At 35.6% G+C, this 16,951-nt stretch overlaps 1 protein-coding gene across 2 annotated transcripts in view; it reads left to right on the top strand.

Moving 5' to 3' along the window:
* The first annotated feature begins 1,834 nt into the window (after positions 1–1,834).
* CCDC102B (coiled-coil domain containing 102B) overlaps positions 1,835–16,951 on the top strand; it is a 147,125-nt gene continuing 132,008 nt past the window's right edge. Inside the window, exons 1-2 of one of the 2 annotated variants that reach the window (XM_054059032.1) lie at positions 1,875–1,919; positions 2,906–2,933. The gene's annotated coding sequence lies outside the window, so the exon portion shown is untranslated. Of the gene's footprint in view, positions 1,920–2,905; positions 2,934–16,951 lie in introns of both variants that reach the window. The other variant, XM_054059031.1, reaches the window with a different exon arrangement.

Genomic DNA, 16,951 nt, shown 5'->3' on the forward strand with positions numbered 1-16,951 from the left:
ATCAAAGTTATTAAACTTCCTCCTAGATAAAATTAATGTATATCAATTTCCTTAGAAACTGAGAATTTGTTTTACAATAGGAAAGTCTTCCTGGACACATTCAGAGATTGCAGGGAGCAATGAATCATGGACAGTGAGTTCTATATCTTGTGGATATGTTGAAACATGATTAATTTCAAAGGAATAACATACCACATAAGTTATGATGTTTACGTAAGTGGATTTTTAAAATGTGAATTAATTTCCTACAGTAGGGTTAATAAATTGTAACTAGAGAGTATTCTAATAGGAGATGAGGTATATGCAGTTACTACAGAAGATGCACAAAGTAGCTGTTGTATTATTTTATGGTTTGGGATTTCTTTGTTTTTAATTTAATAATTTAACACAGACGTGGGGTTTTATTTTGTTGTGAGTTTTGTGTTGTGGATTGTTGGTGGTTTGTTATGGTGGTTTGTTTCTTTTTTTCTTTGGGGTTGTTTTCTTTGGTTTTTTTTTCGCTTTCTGGTTTGTTTGCTTTCTTTTGGAGCTTTCTTCTTGCTTTGTTTTGGTTTTTGGTGGGGGCTTTTTGTTGTACATTGGTTTGGGTTTGGTGTTTTTTTGTTTTCGGAGGTTCTTTTCAGTATGTCTAGGGTTTTTTTCACTGAATGTCTTTTCTCTCCTAGCAGTGGAATAGTTTTTGTGAGTCACAGAAGTCACATAATGCCCATGTAATTGATGGGAGTGGGAGGTTTTACTTGTTCATCTCCTTAAAATAAATACATAAATAATAACATTTTTTAAAAAAAGTATCAGAAAATTGCCTTATTTAAGTGAAGAGTCCTGCAGCTGTAACTACTGTTCATGTAAGAAGACTACCTGCTACACTGCTGTTAAAAGGTGGTGGGATGTTAGTAGGGAAATAGAGGTATCTTCCTTACAGCTATGAGTAAGGAAACCTGGCTTCTCAGTCTCAGATTGTGACGTGCACATTGTCAGCATTCTGTACATGATGAGTTTTTCTTAAAATAAGAAATACTTAGCTCTTCAGAGCTATAGCACATCATTTCAGTTCTGTCTAATTTCATCAGTTTTATCCCTTGAGGACCTGCCATTTAAATTGCATATGACATCAGTCTTGGGACAGTGGTGTCATGCTTTGTCACATGTCAGTTACAAAAATGTTTGAGCTTATATTCTTCAAAAATATTTCTTACCTCCTATTTTAATACCATAGTATAAAGTTAATACAAAGGTATTTCATGTTTTGGAAATGAGCTTTTTGAAATCTATATTTTTTTTTTCACCTCTCTCACAATGTTGTTTTCAAATCTCTGATAATCTAAAATACTACCATTTTTCATAATAATGTCCAACAAGCTGTGGATAATTACTTTGTTAATTAGGAAACTACGTATATTAGCCAGATGATATACATGTGGAGGGAAAAACTGACCTTATTATAGGATATTTACAACTCGGGAGATATAGTAAGAGCATGCAGGGGGATAAGAATCCACCCAACTTGGAAAAGATTAGTACCTGTGCTTAACTACTGTGATTAGAATAATTAATTTAAGCTTATTCGTAGTATTTTGGGGACTGGGGTCAGAGCCTTCAGTTTAGCAAGGAAGGGAAAAGTGAAAACAATTAATTGATACTTAGAGAAGAACAATATGACTAAAAGTTTTATTTTTGAGAAATGACTAGTACTTAGAAGAAAAATATTTCAGTTTTAGTTTTGATAAAGCCTGACCAATGGGAATTTTTTTTCAAGTTGCTGTGGAGTGGCCTTAATGCTGTGAATAATCCTGTTGGCTAAGACCCAGTACTGTGCAGATGAGAAAAGGGTGCAGGAAATTCTGTTGTTTACACATGTGTCTCAACACTGAAAAGCAAGAGGAGCCCAACAAACCCAGAGGATAAGTGATCTTTAGCTTGTGAGTTTGCTATTTAATTTTTATGTTTCTCCTCAGGGACACAGTGTGTGTTACCATCATGCTGACTGTAAGGAGGAAAGCAGTCTGAAATACCCAGCAAAAGTATTGAAGTTCAGAAAATGGATAGTATTTGAAGTGTGTGATTAGATTAGCTCTAGCTAGATTTTTTTTCTCTTCTCTCCTTTTCACTACTATCGGGTAACATTAATTCTAGCACTCTATTAAAATTGCTTGTTTTTCAGATACAGTAGCATACTTATTAACCGAAGCCAGGTAAGTTTTAAATTTTCAAAAGTTTCAAAGTGGCAGTTTGTTAAATAGTTATTTCTTATTTTTTGTTTAGAAATCATTACAAATGCAGAAAGTAGCTTTTAATCATTATCAGTGTTATGAACATAAGTGTCATGAGAATACTGTTGTGAATTTACAGCAGTTGATACTGAATTTTGTTGTTAGGAAACAGTGTTTTCACAGTGTTTCTATTTTCATAAATTCCACAAATGAGTTGTATAGTCTTTCTGATTTCCTTCAGAAAATATTTGATGGCAGGATAAGAAAAAAGTATGGTTTTAACTGTATGATACTATTCTAATGCAATGTAATAGGATTTATTGATATTATGATTTGTTGATGATGGAGAAAGATATTACTTTGTCATTATTAGAAAGGCAAATATCATAGATGGTATAAGATTTTATGGATCATCCATCGCCAATGAGAACCAAGGGTCAAATTTCAAAAGTAATGCTGATGAATTTAATAACTATATATAACAAATAGTACCAAAGGACCTCCTATTGAATATCCAGATAGATGCATTTTATCTGTCTTAATTCTCGCTCATTCCTACAACAATTTTTAATCAGACTTTACTGTAAATAATTCTATTGCTAGAAGCCTAGGTTTCTTTTTAGATTACTTATGTTAGAAAATGTATATTTTTCTTAGTTTCTCAATGCATTTTTTTTTTGCATGATATACTGAAGATAGAAGAATTTCCATGATATTTTCCAGGTATTGTTAATAGAACTAGTCTTATCATTCTGTATCATTAAACAATGCAGAATATTCAGCAAAAAACCTTATTGAAAAATGTGAACTAAGATGTCTGTCATTTTTACATATTTGCATGTAGCCAGCTTTGAATTAAGGACACTCATTCACTTTACGTTTAAATTATTATATAACGCTAACTTCAGGTAGATATGAGAACCAGATTATTAGAAAATGAATATTCTAAAGCAACTGGTAATTAACAGACTTAAAACACTGTCATTGACTCTAGCACCAAAAGGGGTAGATGTTGGAGTAATTTAAACTGTACATATTTGATAAATTACTTGTTGACTTCTCTGTGGACTGAAGAGGCTAGCAAATGTTACCAACAGTAGTAATTCCTTATTGACAACCAATATTCAATTAGGATCTGCTAAATTTAACAAAGAGAAAAATAAAATTTAATATTCCAAACTGCTTTTCATAAAGCATTCAGAATTATGTAACTTGTCTCATACCATTTGTATTGAATAAATTTGAGTTTATTCTTTTCCTCTGAAGTATGATTGGTAAGAACACATGAGGATTTAGGGCAATATTCTATCAGGAAAACTACTAGTGCATTTTATATTCAATTGCCTATGTTTTTCTATCCTATAAAATAGTCTAACAATGAAGTATATATTATTTTTATTTAAATATGGCTTTCTACATTTTTTCTTTTTTTCTACTACTTATACCAATTACTAATATATGAAAAAGTCACTACAGTAGTACAGCTGAATAACATATTAGCAGAATTCCAAGAGTAAAGCAAGTCTAACCTTGACATTCAGGCTACATTCATTTTATCTGTAAACAGGCACTTCTCTAAAGTGTATAGTTCAACTTTTCCTTGTTGGGTTTGATTTCACCCACTTCAACAACTGCAAATAACTCACTGAACACAAAAAGGTGTACAGTGCATAGTGCAGCTTTCCAGGTTGCTTAGTAGACATGTCTTGCTGTCCATCACTAAATGTTTCATCCAGATATTAAAAAAAAAAGGTGCACAAAAATAAACTCTTCTGTTCTAAGGATTCCTACTTGTGCAATGAAAGATACTTTACAGGGAGATGACAATTTTGACTCCCTGGAACAGACAGGCAATAGTTCCTTCTGTGCCAGTAAATCATTTATATGCATGTGAAAAGTGCTGTTATTAATGTCATTATTTTTGCTTTCATTGAAATTACTGTGGGTCTGGTTATGGTGCATTGTGAACTTCACAAATGTGATCCATCTTATAAGTAATTGCCAGTGGATCAAAAGGCAATTGATAGAGATAACCCAAGCAAACTGCATTTGGAAACAGCAGTTTTCAGGGAATTCCGATGGAAAACTAGGACAAGTATTTTATTTGCATTAATATTAAACTGTATTTTGGCAAAATGGAGGAAAAGGATGAAAGAATAACAATAAATTTTTGAGTAATATTAAAATCCTCAATGTAAGTTTATGTATTGTTTTCCTAACACAGATTGATTCATAATGCATACTCCTAAATTCTCAGTGTCTATCCTCTTTAATGATTGTCTGTTCTTTAGGTTTCTGGTTCTTACTCTTCACTTTATTTCTCAGATTTGAATATCGATTCTACTGACACAGTGATTTACAATGATAATTGAAAACTAGACATTAATCTCACAATTTTGTAAGGGCTGCTTTAATGACAAAGATTTCCCTGAATACTCAAAACAGAGCTTTATTCTAGTTAGTTATTTTTTAAAAGCTTCTGAATAACTAACAAAATAGGTAAAATAGCTTCTAAACAGTACCTTATATTGTTGTTAATAGTCCATTCCATCTGTAGGGATCCTAACTAGGCTTTTCTTTACCAGGTTGTTAGAAACCCTTTTTTTCCCTGTGACTTTGTAATAAGGTATGAACAGGTCTGTACACTGTGATTTATTTTTTGTTTAACTGTCTTCAAATAAAAACTGTCTTCAAATATAAACTATGTTATCCTGCTATTAATTTCCTGTTAGAGTATACTAGAAACCATATTTCGCATTCATTTGGAAAAGAAGCAAAGAACACTTTTACTCCTATTGCCTTTACAAACCATACAATAATCTTTCATTTACTGGTTTAATGTGAAAATGATCCTCCCTGAGCAGCTTGATTCTCCGCTTATGCTGTTTTGAGTGATCTAGATCCAATTTATATTGGGTTAAATGAGACTGGTTTTATGCCAAGTCCATTTTTATCTACTATCAGTCACATAACTGGAGGAATACTAGGGTGGAAGTGACGTGAAATCTCTTATTGCTTTGATTATATTTTACTTTTTCAAATATATTTTTGGTTGACTTGAAAGTTTCTCCATAACTTCTGTAGGTATCTATGTTGGATAATGAGTGCCAACTTCCCTTCTGAATGAAAGACAGCATTTGAAAGAAAGTACACAGAAGGCATCAGACTGAGTAACCTTTAGTTATACAATTAATTTCTCTTTTGCTGGGACTACTCATTGGTCTGCTGTGGCCACTGAGAGAATACATAGAGATGCTTCTCTATGCATTTAAGTGACATTTAGGATACAATGTGTAGTACTTTGTGGATTTTTTTTGTGTGACTATATGAATTATTTGTCAAGTACGCTTCCCTCAAAGAAGTCTTAGAGGAATCGGAGTCATCACAGGATCTTATCTCATGGTATTAAATCCAACAAAGGAGTCCTTGAGCTATTGAAAGACATGAGACTGTGTTAAGAGTTGTTAATTCTGATACAAGTATATCACAGCAGCTATGTGAGCTGAAGGGATAGGCTGTGACCCAGAGAAAACAAAATATTCATGAGCATTCATAGTTGTCTGCTTATGTGGGTGGGAAAACCGCTTGTTTCCAGATTGACTTTGAGCAGTGTTTGATGAAAAATTAGGTTTTGCCCTAATAAGCATTGGAATGTTTTATGTCTTGGTCTGAAACAATGCATCAGATATCTGTGATTAATTTTCCCTACTCCCAGTGTTATGAAATTGCTTTTGAAAGTAGGTCATGTTTTGAATTGGAAAAGATCATAAATTATATGCAATTATAATAAGGCAATTCTTAATCTCTCGTATTATAAAGTATATGTCAAGAATTTTTAAAATCTGAAGAATTTCTCTGAATATATTTTTCAGAGATATGCCTTTACATCTTCACAATTTGAAAAGAAACAAAAAAACTTGGCTTTTTTGTTTCAGTTTTTTTGTTAATAAGCAAAAATATCCTGTAAAACTGGAAGCTATCCAGTTTAAAGCCACCATCCAACTGAGTAACACACAAAAAGTAACTGAAAGGAGCCTGGCTCACCTGACCTCACGTTTTAACAGAGCAGGGAAGGCAGGGGACAACTTGCCCAGTCTGCCAAGCCCCTTTTGGCGGTATCACCGGACAAATACAATTTGCCCAGTGTGCCAGACACCATTGACAGCATGACCAGGACAAATATTTTTTATCCCTTATATGAATTTCTAAAGTTTCTGGAGGATTGTGTGTGCCCACAAATAAATTTTATTATATAATCTCATGAAAGGATAAGGGTTTGATGGTAGCTGATGATAAGACACTGGCTCTGAAAATAAGACTTAAGCAATATACAGTTAAAATCCAAATATAGATAGGAGTGATATGCAATTAAACCCCAAGTATAGATGGACACTAACCGCTAGTGTGATGTTAGTAAAAAAGCACGCATAACACAGGGTCCTTAACCAACAGGTGTCCCTTTGGAGGGGGAAGATAGGGTCCAACCATCAGCTGATCCCAGACAGTTTCAATGAAATTTTCCCCAAAAACTTTTCCCTGTGTGTTTAATTTTTATAAGGTTTCTGTAGTTTCAGGTGGAGATTGAGTGACTTTCATCTATATTTTATGTAGGCATACATTCTTTTTTTCCTGATTGATGTAAAAATCTGTTGTTTCCTGTTTAAAGGTATGGCAATAAAAATTTAGTGTGTGCACTAAGTGGGGATGGTTATGGGAGTGGTCTGCCTTGATGTCAGGGAGGAAGTGGGTAGCCTTGAGGTAGGGGTGTGTTTTAGTTTTATAATGACATTATGACAGGCAAAGTTCAGCTAAAGGGCGTGTTTGCATGCTGGTTGTTGAAGCAGCAACAGCAATCTGTCTTCTGGATGGGAGCTATGCGGTTATCTTCACAGTTCCATGCCCATCCTGGTAACAGAGCCCCGTGCTAACCTGCAGCAGCACCCTGTGCTCCACTCCAGTGAGGCAGAACATTCTGCACAGATAGAACAGGCCTCTTCCATGGCAACCACATTCCTTTCCTGGGAGCAGCAACTGCAGAGACTGTACCTTGCTTTAGTATTACAGTCTTGGATATACCTAGCCTTGGTGGAGGGACCTTTGGAGAAACCTGGGGTTCTCATTTTCCCTTCACATTTCATTCTATTTCCACACAGCCAAATCTGAAAACCGTGAAAAAAAAACCCACAGATGTTTGAAGTACTCATTTGGGGGTAGCTAAGCACCTTGGATTTTGAAAGTACCCAATAAGAATTTACAGAGGCTCTCATTTTGGCTTTTAAAAATAAATAAATTAGTTAACCATTTAATAGTAGAATGCTAGTGTTACTAATATCTAGGAAAGGAACCTAACCATTGAGAACCTGACATGGTACAGTGATCTTTAGTCTGAGTAGTGTACTGTAACCTTATTTAAAGTTTGCTTGATATGTTTCAGATATCTTAGATTGATTAACGAGCACTCTGGATGAAAATAATAAGCTGAATGAAACATTTTTAGCTTTCTTTTCTTCTTTGACTTCAACTTACAACTGACTTCAGTGCTTGCAAATTTAAAAAAAGACTTTTAAAAACAATGATGAATGACATGCTCAAAGGCAGATCTAACCTCGTGGATGAGGTAGGGGAATAATATCCAAGAAATACATTTCTGGAGTCTTCCTTCTTTCTAGAAAGTTCAGAGCAAATCTGAGACTGGTATTCTTCAGTGTCCTGTCAAAAGGCTCTGTCAGTATCAGCAGAACAGTGTATGCATAGAATCACAGAATTACTCGATTGGAAAAGACTTCTTGGATCATCGAGTCCAACCATTCCTATGAACCACTACACTATGTCCCTGAGCACCTCATCTACTTGTCTTTTAAATACCTCCAGAGATGGTGACTCCACCACCTCCCTGGGCAGCCTGGTCCAGTGCCCAATGACCCTTTCCGTGAAAAACTTTTTTCTAACGTCCAGCCTGAACCTCTCCTGGCAGAGCTTGAGGCCATTCTCCCCTGTCCTGTCCCCTGTCACTTGGGAGAAGAGGCCAGCTCCCTCCTCTCCACAACTTCCTTTCAGGTAGTTGACGAGAGAGCAATAAGGTCTCCTCTCAGCCTCCTCTTCTCGAGGCTAAACAATCCCAGTTCCCTCAGCCACTCCTCATAACACTTGTTCTCCAGCCTCTTCACCAGCTTTGTTGCTCTTCTCTGAACATGCTTCAGAGCCTCAGCATCCTTCTTGGAGCAAGAGGCCCAGAACTGAACACAGGATTTGAGATGCAGTCTCACCAGTGCCAAGTACAGAGAGAGAATAACCTCCCTGGTCCTGCTGGTCACGCTGTTTCTCATACAAGCCAAGATGCTATTGGCCTTCTTGGCCACCTGGGCACACTGCTGGCTCATGTTCAGTTGGCTGTCAACCAACATCCCCAGGTCCTTCTCCTCTGTACAGCTTTCTAGCCAGACTTCCCCCAGTCTGTAGCACTGCACAGGGTTGTTGTGCCCCAAGTGCAGGACCCGGCATTTGGCCTTGTTAAATCTCATGCCATTGGTCTCAGTCCAGCAGTCCAGCCTGTTCAGATCCCTTTGCAGAGCCTCCCTGCCCTCCAGCAGAATGACACTTCCACCCAGCTTAGTGTCATCGGCAAGCTTACTTAGGGTGCACTTGATCCCCTCATCCAGGTCGTTGATAAAGACATTGAACGGGGCTGGACCCAGCATTGAGTCCTGGGGGACACCATTTGTGACCAGCATGTACTGGCTGAGCTCCGTATCACATAATAACACACTGACGACTGTGCAGTCTTTTGAGATTCTCTGTTGACTGACAACGAGTTGTGTTGCAACTGAGCTGAGCTGTGTAAAAAGCTACCTGATCAGCCTGCTTGTCTCCAGTAAAGGAATTGTCATAACTCCCAACACTGCTGTTCACTTCAATGTGAGGCAAAAAAATGTTATTCCTATGTTCCCATAACTTTTTGACTAGGTACGGAGCTCCAGTTTCTCCTGTTTGTTCCCCAGACCACATGCATTTGTATACATAGATTTGAGGTGGATGGTCTTTTGGTTCTGATCTCGGGAAGCAGCTTTTTCATTTGCTTGGTTTTGTCTTATTTTTCAGTTTGGAATGGAAGCAAGAAAATTCCAAGAAAACACATTATTCCCCTAGATGCATAAGATAAATTGGCAAGTTTTTTGAAGGAGATAGTCTGGATTTACTTTTCAATCATTATAGTGAAAAATGTTTAAATGGGAATATAGTTAAGAGAAAAACTTTTCCATATGTCACTGAGTTCTCAAGGAAATGCAATGCATTTATTTTTTCTATAATTATGTGAGGGAATTCAGATGCTAATATGTGTAATGGAATATCAACACTTTGTTATTTAGAAATACGTAAATAACAAATCATAATTTACATATGCAACATTGAAAACAATACTTTTTTTCACATAATCTAGTGATGTTTTTGAAAAGCTGAAGAATCAAGTTGTTTCATTGTAACTAACTGAAGTTAGTTGTAGCATGTTCTGTAGCATGAATATGCTTAAATGAAAAACCATAAATAAAAATATTTATATATTATTCTTATTAAAATTTATACGCATTATAAAATTACTTGATTTAAAAAAATAAATTAGCTGTAAGAGTTGCAAAAGTCAAAAGTGTGTATATACTGTATGGTTCCTTACAAAGCAGAATTCCTGCTTCTAAGGCAGTTTAGTGTTGTTACAAAAAAGGCTTATTTCTTACAGCACTTCTCTACTTATACAATATTTTGTGAACCATTTGGCTAAAAGTTATTTATTCAAAGATTCAGAATTCAATATCTTCAACTCTACTGGCTGCTATGGCAATGTTGTTAAAACATAGAGAAGCAGGCATGCACAGCTCCTTAGAAACCGCACTGCTTAGAGAATCATGGAATGCCTGAGGTTAGAGAGAACCTCTAGAGATCATCTAATCCAGTCACCCTGCTCAAAGAAGATTACTCAAGACTGCTATATAGGATGCCTTTGTTTCAAAAGAATTGCTGTTAGAGTACAGATTTCATTTTCTCTAAAATGGGTGCAACAACTTCTACCTGGAATTGTAAATCTTATTTCAACAGATTGGAGGAGGTTATGGGGAAGGATAGGATATGAAAATAAACTGGTGATGTGACTGGTGTGGCCAACTTGAGGGCCTCTCAGGGCTACTTCACATTTCTTTTTGTGAAGTTATAAACTTTATATATATAAATTTTACCCTATGTGTTTTCATATGAAATATGAAAAACTTCAGGAGAAGCAAGCTACTGTTAACAGTAGAAAGAATTCCTCCTCTGGGGTCAGAGAATTTTTGTTTCTTACCATGAATACTGGAATATTGAGTAGCAGTATACTTATTGTTGTATGAAGTAAAATGCTTATTTCACCTTTGTAATGATTACTTTATTTTCCTTTGATTTCTAGATAGTCCTGTCTTGTTTCTAACTAAATCAAGAAAAGATTCAGCTGTTCCCAAGTACTCCTTTCACGCTAATCCCTTTAAGGCTTATTGCCTTTCGATCACCATCTTTAATGTGCTCATCCTTTACCTTTCCCCTATAGGGAATTTAGCTATAAATGGATTGCTAAAACAATAATATACTTTCTAGTGGTACTTCAGAAATACCTTTTTCTGTCACAATGTTTTATATGGTAGTGAAATGCAATTTTCCATACTGAACTACCATTTTCTAGGTTTGAACTTTTTAGGCTTCATACAGTAGTTAACAAACTACTTGTTTCTGTGTTGTTTGTTTTGTTGTTTTTCTTTTATAGAAGGGTAAGCTGAAATTTCAGTCTCTTTTTTTTTTTTTTTGCCTTCTTTCTATCCATCATATTCCCTTTCATCGTCTAGTGGTGATCAACTCAGAAGTGGGATCTAATTCATTTTGCACACATTCTCCTAACAAATACTTGCTAACATTTGATCCTACTCCTTTTAATGCCTCAGGAATTTTTTAATCTCTCCTGAGATTAAATTTAGTTATTTATTTTCAAGACAAAGGTGTTTGTACCATAAGGATATAATTAGGAAGATAGTGACATTCCATTTTCCCAAGATTTTATATTTTTGCCAGACCTACAGGAAATGTAGAAGACTTTATGCAGCACTTCTGTGTCTACTCTTTCTTCTTATCCAGTCTAAATATTTTGGGTTTCTTTTAACTCAGTTTTATCTTTGGGTTTGTTTGCTTGTTTCTAAAAATCTGAATTTTATTCCTCTCCTTTAGGAACTATGAAAATGAATGAACTTTGAAATTAAGATTTAGGCCTGACATTGTCTCTTAGACTTCAAAAGTTCAATATGACTATAAGATACAAAAAGATGAGCTGCATAGTTTTTAACTTATGTGTGAGGACATCAATGAATTATGGTTGTGCTTTTGTTTGATCTCAAAGATCAAGTTAACAAGCCATATTTTCCAAATTGATGCAATGAGAAAACCTGTTTCTTTTGGGAATTTTACAGATTTCATAACTGGACAGAAACCCAAACAAAACAAAAACCAAAAGAACTCATAAAGACACAAGTATTTATCTTTGTGAAGTTAGAATGTAACTTTATATTTTTATATTTTTCACAGCATAGGTATTTTTAGCTACTGGATAAGTTTGTGGATTTTTAAGAAACTGCCAGGCAGTTACTTTGCAAAGGTGCAGGAAATGATGGCTGCAGGGTACAGGAGGGTGGAGGTGATATCAGCCCTTGTCTCTTTCTGTCCATTGTGTCCTACATACGTGTTGGTCTCACTTTGACCTAATGGCACTGCTACCCACATATGTCAGGCTTTAGCATGAGTCTTAGCTCATTATTATCATATTTTCACTTCCTTTCCCTCTAAGCATTTTCCAGGTCATTCTGGTTGCCCTAGCTTCAGTTCATCCCAACACCGATGACTTGTCTTCTAGAGCTTCAATATCAAACTTATTCAGTTCCCATACCAATTTCAACCAGCAGAGATTGCTTACCATTTCTTTTAGTTCTGTGTCCTCTTGGTCTGTGACTTTGTGGCCACCAGTCATAGAGGTGATCATTGTAATCAGTACAAGGTTTACTCTGTGCAGTAGGGTATATATTGGTTAAGTTCAAATGTACATTCATTGTCATTAGTTTTGGAATCACAGTCATAGGCTCTTCTTCATCGTGCAATTGCATTAAGTGAAGAATACTTGTATTAAGAAGTTGTCTGGATTGTTTTTTAAGATATGCAGTTGGGAATAAACACTACCTTAGTTTTATCCATTGACATTTACTTGCATAGTGATAATTAAGATATTGATGAAAAAATTGCAATGGATTATTTTCTCATTGTATATAGTTAGTGTAACTATTACAGGCTACTAGTGTATGATTAGTTGCCTTACATATCTATTTATTTTCACAGCCACTTACAGCTACTCGTCCAGTGTTACTGCATATAGTTAAATTCAGGTTAACTTTAGGTCTTAGAGTTAATGTAACACTATCGCCTACTGTCAATATTTGTCCTTGTGGTGTTACAGATGCTATTCCTCCTATTACTAGTTTTAAAAGTGATTTATGACTGATCTGCAATACCCAATTTGTTCCATGGGCAATGTTACAACGCAGAATTCACAGACAAATTTAGGGTATGTGTTCCAGTTGTCTGTGTTGCCACAGTGATGTGTTAAGGGCACATTTGCTGCAAGAGAAGATACTTATGTCTTACACCAATCCAAATCTCAGTTATTGTGAACTTTCTCCCTTTAGAGTCTACAGCATCCTATCTTCCTTTTTCATTAAAAAAGGAGGGTCACACAGATAATCCTTGAGTTGGCAATTTCGTTCTAAGCACTTCAGGAGGGGTTTATTTCTGTTTTAACAGGAATTTGAACAGCAGCTGGTAAGAATCTTTTTTTCTAAGGTACTTCCCATGAGGGTTTGTCACTTATCTAGCCAATTTACAAGTTCTCATAAATTAAGATTGCCTACTTACAGTATTAATAGGTTCAGCCTTGAGTAGCTGCTGGTTAAGTAGCTCATTCCATTGGTCTACTGCTACATTACTTTGAGGTGGATACCGTAGGTGAAGAATTTATTGTACAGCACTTGAACCACACCAAGCTTGTACTACTTTATTCTTAAAATATTATCCATTCTAAGAATACATTTCTCTGGATAGGAGAAAAGCAGCAAACCATTTGCTTAAAGAAGCAACAGTTATGAGTCCAGTGGTAGCTTAGGCAGAGTGTACATTCCCAGTACCACACCTCTACTTCTTTAAGGAACAAACAGCCCCTCCAGCTGTTTGTTCTAAGAGATCAATATAATCTACATGTCAAGTTTCCCAGATTAATTTATCTTCCATAATATTAGTAAAATGTTGGTGACATGTCCTCTACCATTGTTTGGCTAAAATAGCACAAGTCTATGATTAGTTTTGCCAAAGCTTATGCCATGGGGCATCCTGTCCACACAAATCATAAATTCCAGTGTGTCCAAACCAGGTATTTGTTCTGCCTCAGAGTTTTGTGTTACATTTATTCTAGCCAAGTGATCAGCCACCCGACTCTGTGTTGCCTCAGGATTTTTACCATTTTGCTGACTAGATGCATGCTTTCCAGCATGGTGGATTTCCCCCCATTAATTTCTACTGCTTGCTAGTTAAAATCAGTTTTACAAGAGGAATAGGGACACATAACTTGATCTCTTTTTCTTGACCTTTTCTTGATGGTTCGGTAGTTAGCAGCCCTTTGTAAACAGCCAAGTTTTCAGGGACTGACAGTCAATCACTCCCTATATTCTTCCCATGATGAGCCCAACACATCTGTTCATCTTTTCAAAGCCTTCTTCCTTTGTAGGGTTTTTTTGATTGAAGGGGCTGTTGCAGCAATATCTTGAAAAGTTCTGACTTCCTGGTAGCACTTAAAAAAGCATACATGCAGTTTTAATGGTTCATTTTGTCTTATTATATTTACAGATCAGTCAAAAGAATTAATTGCCTTAATCTGAAATAGACATTTTCTGTAAAGATATAGGATCCCTTTAAAAATATTTGGCTGAGGTCTTCACAATTAAAAGACATGTAACTAAGGATTACGTCATGCAATTAGTAAAAGGATATTGAAATACTACCCTCAGGTTGCTGACCTAGCTACTGAACTCAATTGAAAAACACTGAGTTCAGTGAGCAGGTATTAACACGAGGGAAGTGTAATAATTCTTTCTCTTCTGGTGATTTTGTTATCTGTGCCACCAAGTGTTAATACATTTCTTTTTGCTTATAACAATTATAACCTGTAATAATAAATCAAGACCTCTTCTTTTTCTTACTGATGTTTATGGTCATTAGGAAAATTAGCATGGGTTCAATATAATGCAATATGGTTTAGAGCTATATTACTTGTAATGTTCACCAAATGTCTGCATCTTTTTTTACCTCTGGGAACCACTGGATCTCCCTCTCTCTCTTAAAGTGTCCTCACCTTACTCACATGATACAATGAACGTTGCTTCCTATACCTTGTGTAGGCTTATTTTCAGCTTCATGGGAAGCTGTTATTCTCCTGATTAAATTAAAATGTTTGTGAAAATATCTGCAGGAAAATGTAAAAACTAAATTAAAATGTCCAATTATAGACATTCTAGGATTTTTCTACAAAATAATTTTTAAAAATATGTTTGGAAGTACCTTTACAATGATGTGTGTCACTTTAAAGGGTAGTTCTTTTGCTTTCATCACCCATGGTCATAGAGGCTGAATAACCTTACATATGGATTTACCATAATGGATCAGCATGACATACTGGTTTTGTTTGCCAAGAAAGGAAGTTTGTACACAAAACTCACTTTAACTGAAAAGACATTTCTGCCCAAGCCTTTCCTCCATAGGAGGGCAAATCTGCTCTAGTTGTCACTGAAGTACATTTTTCTCTTTCAGTTTCATACAATATTCTCTCATAAGTCAAATACCATACTTTAAGTATAATCTTGTATATAGAGGCTTGGGTTTTTTTTCTGTTGTTAGCAAGCTCTTGGCTGTTGCTCCCTGGATATTACTTATGTAATTCTACAAGCTCTATAAATTGAATGCAGTTCTGTGATGGTATTAAAAAAGACAGTCCTACTTTCCTTCCATCTCATGTTTCCATGCCATATTTTGTGGAAACACTGGGTTTCATGCTGCCACTAGTGAAATATGAGGATACCAATGAAGCTGAAAAATTACTGTCTGCGAATGTTGCATCTGTTTGATCTGATTATTTCACTACTTTTACAAAGAGGAAAAACTACCTAGTCAAGAACATATGGGTGCGTGTCTAAGAAAAGGAGGGTCTGTCTTTTCAGCAGCAGTAGATTTGTGCTGGATTACAATGGTCATAAAAGTACAGCACTTCTGCACCTACTTTCATTAATGCTAATAGGAAAACACATTTCGCCTCAGCTAAACTAGGGCTCTATTGCAGAAGCCTTGTGATTTTTTCACCATAGAATCAAATGGAAATTCAATAAAGTAAAACCAGCAATTTTGCAAGATTATTATTAAATTAATAAAATCAGAATAAGTAATGAATCATGTCTCCCATGTTCCATGTACTCTTGTCCTCTCTTGTGTTAAATGCAATGCTAAATTACAAAGTAAGTCTTAAGAGGCCACTGCCGCACCTTGCTCACTAAATAAAAAATAAATCCAAAATACTTCAAAGAAACATTGTTTTTTTGTACACATCTGTTGTTTTAGTAAGTTATAGAACTTCTAAGAAAAAATACGTAGCAAAAATGGATGAAACAGAGATCTGAAAAGCTTTCAGTGAATCATGAGCTCTAGTTACGTTTATTATTTTACTTCTGAGATTTTGGCTTCATCACTTCCTCGGTGCTTCAGTGACAGTATTTAGAATCACAGAATGAATTCATAAATAGGTCTTTGCTAAGCAATATGAATCCATACTGTGCAGAAGTCTTTTCACATCTCATTCATCTTTACATAATAAATAATATGCAGAGATGTATCTTATTTAGAATGGGGTAGCAGGGTTTTGTTGTTTTATTTTTTTCCCAAAGAATTTCTGGGAGTGGTTCAGGCCATAACAAAGAAGTCTCAACCTTGATCAAGCTTTGGCAGCCACTGTTCTGCATCTGCGTGTGTTGTAGTGGGATTTGGTGAAGTTACACCAGACAGTGATGATGGAGGGGGTTAAGAGTACTTTACTGTCCTTTTTCTTTTTTTCTCTCTTATCCATACGTGACTGCAGCAGCTCTCCAGAAGCTTCTAACAAATCGAACTAAATGTTCTGGGAAGCTCTAAAAAGATGAAAACTGCTGGGAAACTGAAACCAAAAACTGCAAAGCCTTCTGTTCATCTGAAATGAAACATGACTGCATCATAATGCCAAGACTATCTGCCTTTCAGTACTTTGTTTACTGCATTGTCTTTCTGCATTTCAACTTCAGGTGTTAACGCTAATTGCTGTGATATAAACGTGATTCTTTGAAGATAGATGTTGGAATATAGGAGCAATATTTTTACTTTAAACAAGTAACTAAGCAATATTTTTAGTTGGTTGGGGTTTTTTGGTTTGGGTTTTTTTTTTCAGTTAGTTTTTTTTTAAGATACTCGAGAAGAAAAAAACAAGGTATATGTGACTAGTCTGTGCAGATTGTCCACATCAACATTTTCTCAGCACTGGGGTGGGAAAGCAACTTCTGAGACATTAGTTTTCTTCTGGGCTGAATGACTAATAGCAGATAAGTAGCAGAAAGGAGCACAAC

Source organism: Cuculus canorus, chromosome 2 (genome assembly GCF_017976375.1).
Source record: "Cuculus canorus isolate bCucCan1 chromosome 2, bCucCan1.pri, whole genome shotgun sequence".
In the NCBI taxonomy this organism is placed as follows: Eukaryota; Metazoa; Chordata; class Aves; order Cuculiformes; family Cuculidae; genus Cuculus; species Cuculus canorus.